This window comes from Diabrotica virgifera, chromosome 5 (assembly GCF_917563875.1).
Source record: "Diabrotica virgifera virgifera chromosome 5, PGI_DIABVI_V3a".
In the NCBI taxonomy this organism is placed as follows: Eukaryota; Metazoa; Arthropoda; class Insecta; order Coleoptera; family Chrysomelidae; genus Diabrotica; species Diabrotica virgifera.
Window position 1 is genome coordinate 14,071,443 of NC_065447.1, and position 12,335 is coordinate 14,083,777.

Here is a 12,335-nt window from a genome sequence, read left to right on the forward strand (position 1 = left end):
TTTGAAAGGGATACGTCGAATAGTTTTAAAATGTTGAGCAAAAATAATTTTTAAATTTTTAGATAAAACACCCTGTAACTCAGTAAGGAATCACATTTTATTTAAGTGTTTTAGGTTAAATCTTCGTATTTTGTGCTAAGGATTCTCCAGTTAGTATATGGACAATTATTAATGAAACACCCTGTATACATATGGTAACTATTTACACGACAAATAATTCTTTGCTATTATTAGATACACTTTGTGGTTTTGATATCGTCTAGAATATCTTACAAAGATAAAGCATAATATGAAATTGCACCATTCATTATATAATATTATAATAATACTGTTGTTGGTTGATTGAAACAAAAGATTATTTATTTTGTATATCTTTTACCAATCGCAACAATATTTCGACAAAATCTTTAGGCACGAAATAACACACATCCAAACCAACGGATATTAAGAGCCAAGAAAGTATTAAAATCAGAAAACATATTATTTATGTTATGGTACGAATACATAGGGACAGTGGCGGCCCGTGAGGTAGTGCCATAGAGCCATGGCACTACCTTCCTAATTATGCAGAAGCATATTTTTTATTTTTAAAATCTTTTAATGCCTGTTAATTTTTTGTGTGTATTTCTTTTTATCTTCATAAATTATATAAAATCTGCCAACTGTGCGCGTAGTACAATCGCTGCCACTTACAGCGGAGATTATTCGGCTGGAGAATCTTGAGCCAAAATTGGTACTGGCACGGCTGAAAAGAGAAAGATTTTACGAGCATCCTATATAAGTGACAGAGAAAGAGCTATATTGGACTATTTAGTATACCTTCAATGAGAATCTCGTGCCGGGCACGGTATCTATTTATTTTGAGTTTCTTTAAGTGCTGGCTTGTCGCTTTTGTTATGTCTATTTTCTGTTAAAGTTTTTGTATTTATAATATTATTATTAAACTTTTAGTGCATCATGATCGTGGGTGTAGTATAAATAATATTTTGATTATTTCTTAAGTTTAATTTATTAATTGACAATGAATCAGATTAGTATCTTAAAAAACTCTTTTAGTGGTTTTTCTTTACAAATTTTATAAGGTTTTGTGGAGCTTTCGAGTTAGCTTAAAGAGGTCACGACGAAAAAAAAAATCACAAAATAGAGGCATATTTAAGGAACTGGTCAATTTTAGCGCCGAATTAGACAACGACTTAAAGGTTCATAATATTTAAAGTTCCAGATCTTTTAAAGGTCTACCGTCTTACGGTTTCTGTAAACCGTCGGTTACGGTAAGTTTTCTGCTTCCAAGCGTCGGTTCCCCGAATCATTTTTTAATGCAACATGGAGACAATTTTAATTTTTAAACAAAACTCGGTTTAAAACTGAATTAGAAGTACTGTATTAGTGAGACGAATTAAGTACTACCTTTGGGGCTATTCCGCTATGAGTTTTATTAAATGAGGAAGGTTTAAAAAGCACATTGGAAGAAACTATTAAACTTTTAAGCATTTTAATTACCATTCCTATATCAATATCTGAAGCAGAACGCCGTTTTTCGATGTTAAAACGAATTAAAACATTAGTTAAAAATACAATGAAAGAAGAACGACTTAGGTATGTTACCTGCAGAAAAGCATTTTGTAAATGATATTGATAATTTTAATAATAAAGTCATTGAAAACTTTGCAACCAAAAAAAAAACAAGAAAGATGTATCGTAAACTTTAAATGTGGTATTGGCACAACTTTGTGCATGTGTGTAAATAATGAAATAGTATTATTTTTATAATTTTGTAACTAGAGACTAAATCGTAATGCAAGCTAAGTAATATTGGCAGTAAATAATGGTTGTAAATTGAGAGTTTTTTATTGTTAAGAGGAAACAGTAGCGATCAACAGGTAGCGAAAACGCGTTCCAAGATTGCGGCTGTAATTTTGAATATTTTTTCGAGATATTTGGCACACGTATTCGTAATATAATAAAGAATGGCGGTACAGAGCCCAATTTCAAAAATATATTAATATGTGGAAATTACTCTGTAATTAAATACAATATTAAAAAAACGAGCCTGTACCGCCATTAAGAAGAACAAAAAAATACACTTTCTTCAAATAAACTTTTTTATCCGATGCCTAGATTTTGTGTCATTTTGGAACTACTAATGAAATAAAAAATTTTAGTAGTTCCAAAATGACACAAAATCTAGGCATCGGATAAAAAAGGTTATTTGAAGAAAGTGTATTTTTTTGTTCTTCTTAATGGCGGTACAGGCTCGTTTTTTTAATATCGTATTTAATTACAGACTAATTTCCACATATTAATATATTTTTGAAATTGGGCTCTGTATTTTACCGCCTTTCTTTATTATATTACGAATACGTGTGCCAAATATCTCGAAAAAATATTCAAAATTACAGCCGCAATCTTGGAACGCGTCTTTGCTACCTGTTGATCGCTACTGTTTCACTGTATCACCTTAAGAGGAAACAGTAGCGATCAACAGGTAGCGAAAACGCGATTTGGCACACGTATTCGTAATATAATAAAGAATAGCGGTACAGAGCCCAATTTGAAAAATATATTAATATGTGGAAATTACTCTGTAATTAAATACAATATTAAAAAAACGAGCCTGTACCGCCATTAAGAAGAACAAAAAAATACACTTTTTTCAAATAAACTTTTTTATCCGGTGCCTAGATTTTGTGTTATTTTGGAACTACTAAAATTCTTTATTTCACTAGTAGTTCCACAATGACACAAAATCTAGGCATCTGATAAAGTTTATTTGAAGAAAGTGTATTTTTTATTCTTCTTAATGGCGGTACAGGCTCGTTTTTTTAATATTGTATTTAATTACAGAGTAATTTCCACATATTAATATATTTTTTAAATTGGGCTCTGTACCGCCATTCTTTCTTATATTACAAATACGTATTCCAAATCTTGGAACGCGTTTTGGCTACCTGTTGATCGCTACTGTATCACCTTAATGAATTTACTGAACTGTTTTGATAAATTTTGAACAAATTCTTGGCACCTCAGATAAATATACATAGGATACATAAGGTAAAAGTATCAGCGCCTATTTTTTTTTTAATTTTTGTTTTATAACTTTTTTTACAATATCGTGAAACCGTCACTAAAAATTTTGGCGGCTGTCCGAATTCTGGCACTACCTTCTTAAAGTGGTACGAGCCGCCACTGCATAGGGAAACGAGAAAAAGCCAACTGGGGAAAAAAGAAAATTTCAACTCCATTTATTTTCACATCTCGAAGCACTGAGCGATTGAAAAACTTTAAAAAGCTGATTAGACTCCCAAGTTGAGGCATTTTATGTAATATCTACAAAATGGTAACCATTGAATTTAAATCAGAAAAAAATGATATATTATTTCGGAAATATATCGATGCGACAGTCGTAAAAAGGAAATCTATAGAAGAATAACAGGGGACGAATTATGCAAAAAAAATTAAATGAAAATGGGAAAAAGTTAATCGAATTTGTTACAGAGAACAAAATGAAAACAGCTAGCGCAAGTTTTGACCATGAAAAAGTAAAAATTCATAATAGGCCATGTCCTAATAAGCAAACCTGATATAGTCCAGGGCGGATCTGTTTTGAGATGGACGTTGAGAGGTGACTCAAATTTTTTTGCAGAAATTGCTTGAAAATAAATCAAATAATAATATTTGAGTTATCCTCCCTCTCAAAAAGGTCCGGAACATTGTTTAAATAATCAAAATGTCAAGAATTGGAGGAAAAATTCGACTTTTTCTTTGGTTTTTTTATTATAACTTTAAAAGCATTCATTTCCCAGAAAAGTTGTACTGACGTAAAAGTTGCGTAATTCAATTTACTACAATATAGAATTGGTTATAAATTTAAAAAATAGTCACCCTAGTTGCAAAATAGCAATAATTGCGAAAAAACCATACAAAAACAAGTATTCGCATTTTACGTTTTTCAACCATTTATGCTAAACTTAGGACCTTATTATTTCACCCAGAAAAACTTTATGATACAGTAAAACAATACTGTAAATTTCATTAAGATCTGTTCAACAGATTTTGCAAAATAAATTTTGCAATACAGCTTTCGCAAAAAAAATTCATTTTTTCAAAATGTTACAGGACTGAAAATAAAGCAGATAGCAAGTTGATTTTTTTTTTGCTTATAGAAGTGTACTGTACCTTTCATTTGAAATTTTCAAAATTGAAATCGATTAATTACCACGGCGTCAGAAAATTTTTGAAATAAACAATAATTTTTGGTGCTACGCGCAGGACAGAGGTGTTCGATTCACACAGGTTGATTTCCACCAAAATTTCTTCCAATCCTTATCTAATATATTATTTTCTTACTCTATATTTTGTTGTATTTTAATTTTTTAATTCCACAAAAATCAAACTAATTTTATTATTGTTTGTGAAATATTGTTTAAACAATTGCATATGTTTAAAAATAATAAACTTTTATTAATGAAGTTAAAATATATGAACAAAGAAAGTTTTTGCTAATAAAAGTGTTATTTCAAAGGATAGAGTATGTGTTTTTATTTTGCAATAAACAAATTTATTTATTTATATCGAAATATCATAAAAATTAAAATATATCAATCATTATCAAAGGTCATTGGAATGCCCAATCAGAGCAACATACAAGCTGTCCTGCGCGTAGCACCAATAATTAATGTTTATTTAAAAAATTCCTGACGCCGTGGTGTTAAGCGATTTTAATTTTGCAAAATTGCAAATGAAAGGTACAGTACACTGCTATATGCACAAAAATTTTCAACTTGCTATCTGCTTTATTTTCAGTCCTGTAACTTTTTGAAAAAATGCATTTTTCTACGAAAGCTGGATTGCAAAATTTATTTTGCAAAATCTATTGAACCGATCTTAATGAAATTTACAGTTTCGTTTTACTGTATCATAAATTTTTCAGGGTGAAATATGAAGGGCCTAAGTGTAGCATAAATGGTTGAAAAACGTAAAATGCGAATACTTGTTTTTGTATGTTTTTTTTTCACAATTATTGCTATTTTGCAACAAGGGTGACTATTTCTTAAATTTTTAACCAATTCTTTATTGTAGGAAATTTATTTACGCAACTTTTATGTTAGTACAACTTTTCTCGGAAATGAATACTTTTAAAGTTTTAATCAAAAAACCAAGAATAAAATCGAATTTTTCCTTAATTTTTGGACATTTTGATTATTTAAACAATGTTCCGGACCTTTTTGAGAGGGAGGATAACTCAAATATTATTATCTGATTTATTTTTAAGCAATTTCTGCAAAAAAATTTGAGTCACCTCTCAACGTCCAAATGTACTAATATTTTTACATATGCGCCCTGGTCTAATAAGGCAATTGTCGATTACAGAAGTTACACAGGGACAGATACCAATAGTGAGCATTTACTATGGTTTGTTTTTAAACTAGGAGTAGTAAACTAAAAAGACATATTCACACCCAAGAAAGTCATTAGAAAAATCACCAAATACATCTTCTTTTTTGGTTGATCATATTGGCATTCAACGCTAATCTATACATATGATATTATACGTCGCTAGAGAATTCTAAAAATAACTGTTTTTTATATAAAAGTAGGCCAAAAATCTAAAAATTAAAAAAAATGGCGCAGGAAACACAAAAAATCACCGATATAACCGATTAACCTATGAAATACCAGTAGTGTCAAAATTTCATAAATGTCATTAGTGTCAAAATGTCATAACAGTGAAATGTAAACAAGAGAAACATATGTATTAAGGCCATCGGTACATAATTCGCAAATATTTTGCGAGTATCCCTACTTTTCTGTCTTTACACGGCAAATTACGTGTAGTAAAATTCACACTGGTATGGATATGTAAACATTACTAGAATGTGATTCTACTTGAAAATGTCATCATTAATTTAAAGAGATGACTTTTGAATGTTCTTGGATAACTGTTATTTTTATAATTGCAAATTATTAATTCAGTTAATAAATGTGATAATTTTTTCACTAACTATGTATTCAGTGATTGTAATAATTTATATGTACAACAAAAACTGATACTCAATCGAGAAAAGAGGACAAGTGTTAAAGTGATTTTTTAATAATATATTGTTACTATGGAACGCTTACAGTTTTGAACATCTTTAACAACAAAATAGTTGGATCGCAGAATATATTATCCTGATGTATTCTCTGCTTGGATCTTCCACAAATAATACACAATAAATAACTTTTTATTAAGTTCACGTCTTAAATCAATTATTTATCAAATACACTATATATCAATATTATTTAATCAACAACTCAAAATATTCCCGATGCCATGTCAAATATTTAAAATTGTCACTGATTGTCACTGTCTGACTGACAGTATGCTGACAATATTCTATTCGATTGAGTGTGTTGTATGCCAAAGATAGATTTGGAAATATACCACGAACATTGTGTTCATTTTTTTCGAATCCTGAAAAAAACCAATAAATATATTTGAACAATTTAAACGCATAATGAAAGACTATATTATTACCGAGGGCCGAAAGTCCCTTAGAATAAATAAAAAGTTTATTTTGAATGAGATATTTTAAATTAAAAATCACACTAAATTTTCTCTTAGTTTTTTCACCCCTGTAACTTATTAAAGTAAACATTATAGAAGTTCTCATGGACTTTCGGCCCTCGCCAATATCGTAATCTTTCATTCTGCGTTTAAAGTTTTCAAAAATATTTATTAGTTTTCTCAGGATTCGAAAAAAATGAATCCCCATTTGAATAGTATTGCAGCCGAAAATACGTTCCCATCATCTTAAACAGACTATGTAGCAATCAATAAAATGCTAGAGAATCCAATCAAGCCGCAAATAAAAGAAGAATAGCGGACCATACAGACAGTCATATCGTAAGCAACGGAAAAGTATATAGGAAGAGTGCATATAAAGAGACGTCAAGACTGACTCGATGAATGGATAGAAGAAACAGGGCAAAAGTAAAAGAGACAGAAAAATATCTAAAATACGATCGGAAACTCTGTGGCTAAAAGAAGATAAGTTAAAAGAATTTGCAGAAAGAGGAAGAGAGATCAGCTAGAAAAACAATTGAAACCATAGAGAAGCCTACATAAACAAAGAGGTAAAAAATTTCTACCAAGAAATCCAGTGAAACTAAAAAGGATAATACAAAGTACTGCAGAAACAAAGAAGAATTAATTCTAGGAGAATCTACAGAAAAATTAAACAGATGGGCCGAATACTTGTAAGATCTCTTAAGTACAAACCAACAAGAAGAACTAGAGGAAAATGAGATTGGCAAAAATATGAAGAAGAGACGTCCGAGCGAGGAACCAGCTTTGAATTGAGTTAAAAAATAGTAAGAGACGTCAAAAATAAAAGAGTGCAGGAGAAAATGGCATCCCAACTGAAATTTTTAGGGATAGCGGCGAAAAATTGAAAGAAAAAATATTCCGCTTGACATTAACAGTTTGGCATAAGAAAAAAATGCCGAAATAATGGAATAACGCTCTTGTGTGTCCGATCTACAAAAAAGGCGACAAAAGGGGGTCGAAAACTATAGGGGTATAATTAGTGTGACCAACTAGCCCGAAAAATCCGGGACATGGCCCGAATTACGAAGTCGTGTCCCGGACAAGGCTTCGGGGCCATCCGAATTTAAAACGTTTTGGTAAAATTCCATATTGAAATTTTTAATATATCATTCTTCTAAGAATTCACATCAAATTGAATTGGTGGGACGAAAAAAGTCGACAATTTCTAGACTGTTATACTAATTCCACATCCAAAACGCATACATTTTATATCGTCGTATTATACATAGTTCTACGAAAACTCTAACTCTGAACTTTTTCCGGATTCTTTATTTTAATTCTCGTCTTCTGAAAGACGATTTAAAAACATGAATATCAAATAATGCTAATTATATTTTAACCAAGGTTCAATTTACATGGAAATCCAACATTAGTTGATTTTCTAATTTTTCGTTTTTTGAGAACGATTTCCGGCTTGAAAGTCGAAACGTCAAAAACAAAAAAGTCAAAAAACAAAAATATAATTATCATTACAACCCATTCCATCAAAAAAATTTTTGCGAACATAAAAATGTTAAATAATCAATACAAAGATGATATTAAAGTTTTTTATTTAAAAAAAATGGCCTGATTTTCATTGAAAAGTCCCGGATTTTAGGTAGTTTTTTCAGTCTTGTCCCGCATTCGCGCGACTAAATTGGAGTTGGTCACACTAGGTATAATAGAAGTAGTGAATAAAACTGGTACTTGCAAAATGATTGAGGAAAGGTTATTGAAATATTATGAAAACAAATATATCGCAGAAATAAGAGAGAATTTAGGTCTGGATGTAATATTGGGTGAAAATGGAAAAGAGAAATGGGAACTCGATGCTAGAATAGCAAAAGTGAATAAAAAATATTGAGTTTAAGAGTACCAATAAATTCAAATTACATTTCTAGACAAGACAAACTCAGTTAAGATGGGATACGAAAATGTTGAGTCGCGTATTCGGAGGAAGAAAGACAGAAGACGGTTGAAAGAGAAAAACCATCAAGGAATAAATGGCTTTGTACGTTGTACAAAGAACCTGCCATCACCGGGTTCGTCAAATCACAAAAGATCAGATGGTTTTTGGCATATAGAAAAAATGGCAGCAAACGGAATGTTAAACTAAAGAAGAGGTGGACCTAGAACGAGGTGAATTAATAAAGTCTTCCGTAGAGGAAGACCTTAAACACGTGAAGGTGAGGGTTTTAAAAAAAGCACACAACAGAAGAGAATGGAGAAATGTTCATCGGATCCTTCAGAGTAGTCAAGAATTATATACATACTAAAGTTTGAGTTTTAAAATAATTGTACCCCCTCTATGGCTCACTGGTAAGAGCGCCTACCTTTGGACCCAAAGGTCGTGAGTTCGAATCTCACCTGGGAAGAGAATTTTTCATTTATTAAAAATTAATGAGTGAAAATAGTCTCTATCCTTGTGGTATCGGTACTCACCGAAGAGACCGCAGACGTTCGAATACAATTAGCGTCTCTTTGCAAAGACAATGACGTCGACTTTCCTAACAAGACATTTACTCAACACACACACTACACATTACACTAGGTACCTAATTGGAAAAATCCACTGTACCATGCCAATGGCCATTAGTTGTCGAGGCATTAAGCTAAATGAGAAAAAAAATAATTGTAATTAGTTAATGTTATGATTATGTTTAATAAAATTGCTCTAGGTCTTAATGGACTGTTGTGCGTCTAAATAAATAAATTATTAATTTGTTTATTATTCTTGAACTATGAAAATACTCTTATAGGTCTGGATCCCGCGTATAAAAAAAAAGTTGATTAATAGCAAGCTGAAAATTTGTTAATAGCTTAAAGGTGTCTAGTCGGATAAACTTTGATATATGGGAACACTGGAACAGGGGCAGTTTTAATTGTGGAACAGGTTAAAAATTTGGAACGGTCAGACCACGAAAACGGCACATTTATTTTGTCCGACAGAATAGACTTAAACTCTCCGAACAGAGATTAAACTCTCATGCAAAAATCAGAATGCTATTTATCACCTGTCATAATTGCTGTCATTTGACATATTCTACATGTTCCACTGATTAAAACGCCCATTTGGTGATAAATAGCAGTCTGATTTTTGCATGAGAGTTTAATCCCTGTTCGGAGAATTTAAGTTTGTTTTGTCGGACAAAATACATGTGCCGTTTTCGTTGTTTGACCGTTCCAAATTTTTAACCTGTTCCACAATTAAAACTTCCCCTGTTCCAGTGTTTCCATATATCAAAGTTTGTCCGACTAGACACCCTTAAGCTATTAACAAATTTTCAGCTTGCTATTAATCAACTTTTTTTTCATACGCGGGATCCAGACCTATTAGTATAAAGAATTTTTCCAAATATCCTTCTTTTTATAGCTTTAATTAGTACATTCCTTCATGGTTTTTGCTGTAAATTTTAGAGAACCGCTTGGATTGACATGAAATTTGGCATACGCATAGCTAACATGTCAAAGAAAAAAAAGTAATTATTGTGCCGATGTGTGCTTTTGCCCTGGGGGTGACTTTCACCCCCTCTCGGGGGTTAAAAAATATATGTCCAAAATAAGTGCGGAAATGGATAAAGTGACTAATTATAAGCAACTTTTGTTCTATACCTAGAGTTTTTTCGCCAAGTCAACACTTTTCGAGTTATTTGCGAGTGAATATGTTCATTTTTCAACAAAATAACCACGTATTTAGACGGTTTTTCGCAAACATTTCAAAAAGTATTTTATCGAAAATAAAAGTTTTTAGCAAAAATATAGCCTGTACAAAAGTAAAAAAAAATGGTGTATGCATGAGGTCTCTAGACCTAGTAGAACCAGAGTTATAGGTAATGAAAAATAGGTTCATATTCGCCAAATTCCAAAAAGAATATTTCAACATGAAATATCCAAAAAACGAAGCACTTTTTGGGAAAAACTCATTACAACTTTTTTAAAGTGTATAAAAAAGCTTTATTTCTGTTTTTATAAAAAAGTTTCTAGCATTAAAAGTAAGCAAGTTACGCTCAAAATAAAGTAGGTCCCTTTTGTTTTGGCAAAAAAAAACGGGAAGATCACCCCCTAATTAGCAACTTAAATAAAATTAATCGTTACCGCTTCACCAGTTATTTTACTTATGTTGTGTTTATATGATCTGTAAGTTTCATCGATTCAAGTTACTCATTTTTGAAAAAATTTGGTTTTAAGATAAAATTTTTAAAATTTTTAATTTTGAAAAAAACTTTTTTTTTCAAAATAACTTAAAAATTGTTCGAGATACCAAAAATCTTAAAAAATATAAAGAGTCTGCTTTGCTTTTGTGAATATTTTGTATTTTTTTTGTTTTGCTGTAAGACAAAAATTGGTTAAGATTTGGTGTTTCTAATTTGCATACACTCGTGATTAGTGACTCATCCAAGCCCTTTTAACTACGGCCCTTTCAAAAAGAATTACTTTGAACCGATGAAACTTACAGATAATATAAACAATATATACATGAGTAAAGAAAGTTGTGAAGTGGTAACGATTAGTTCATTTAAGATGCTAATTAGGAGGTGATTTTATCGATTTCTTTACCAAAAAATAGGGAACTAACTTTATTTTGAGCGTAACTTGTTTAATTTTGTTGCTAGAAATTTTTTTATAAAACAAAAATAAGCTTTTTTCTAGACACTTTAAAAAAGTTATTATGAGTTTTCCCAAAAAAGTGCTTCATTTTTTGGTTATTTCACGTTAAAATATTCGATTTGGAACTTGACGAATATGAACCTATTTTTCATTAGCTATAACTCAGCTTCTACTAGATATAGAGACCTAATATACACACTGTTTTGTTCACTTTTTTACAGGCTATATTTTTGTTACGAATGTTTTTTCCGACAAAATACTTACTTTTTGAGTTATTTGCGAAAAACCGCCTAAAAACGTGGTTATTTTGTTGAAAAATAAACATATTCACTCGCAATAACTCGAAAAGTATTAACTTGGTGCAAAAACTCTATAGAACAAAAGTTGCTTAGAATTAGTAATTTTATCTATTTCCGGTCTTATTTTGGACATATATTTTTTCATCCCCGAAAGGGGGTGAAACACAGCCCCAGGGTAAAAGCACACGTCGGCACAATATCACTTTTTTCTTTGACTTGTTAGCTACGTGTATGCCAAATTTCATGTCAATCCAAGCAGTTCTTTAAAATTTAGAGGTTTTGCAATATTTTACCGTTAAAGAACGTACTATATGTGTTCCAATAGTTATCAAATACCTAAATACTCTATGTAAGTAATAGTAAAAAACATCATCAACCCTTAACATTTACATAATACCGTTGCTATTTTTTCACCGTACATAATCCCCCTGTATGTTTTTCATGAATTATAACAAAAACACAAGATCACTTAACAATCATTAATGAAATTTCTCACCGTTGACTTCGATTTGGGCTGTTTTCACAAAAGAAAGCACTCAACTCGATTGGTACGTTTTACAGTAGACTTTCCCGGAGCCTGGATTTTCTTGAGTTCACGAAACGTAACTAGAGATTGAAATTATGAGAATTTCCAGCGGAGTTCTTTGCGGGAAATTGTACATGCGCTTTTTGGACTCCGGGCGTCGGTGCGGCGTTGTCAGTTCTGCGAGAATTTCTGTTTTTTGTGTATATTTAACAAAATAATTTGACGCCGTCAAGTAATACACTTGAGAGCAAAATAATCGACTCGCTCGCTGAATTGTACCGGGTGTCCCAATAAGCCCTCGGCCATATCTCAGGAACCGTTTATAGTATAGCTT

The 12,335-nt window shown here is 31.3% G+C and overlaps 1 protein-coding gene across 1 annotated transcript in view; it reads right to left on the reverse strand.

The window, feature by feature from the left end:
- LOC114326928 (probable sodium/potassium/calcium exchanger CG1090) overlaps window positions 1-12,067 on the reverse strand; it is a 273,633-nt gene extending 261,566 nt beyond the window's left edge. Inside the window, exon 1 of the mRNA XM_028275391.2 lies at window positions 11,972-12,067. The gene's annotated coding sequence lies outside the window, so the exon portion shown is untranslated. The remainder of the gene's footprint in view (window positions 1-11,971) is intronic.
- Between the last annotated feature and the right edge of the window lie 268 nt (window positions 12,068-12,335).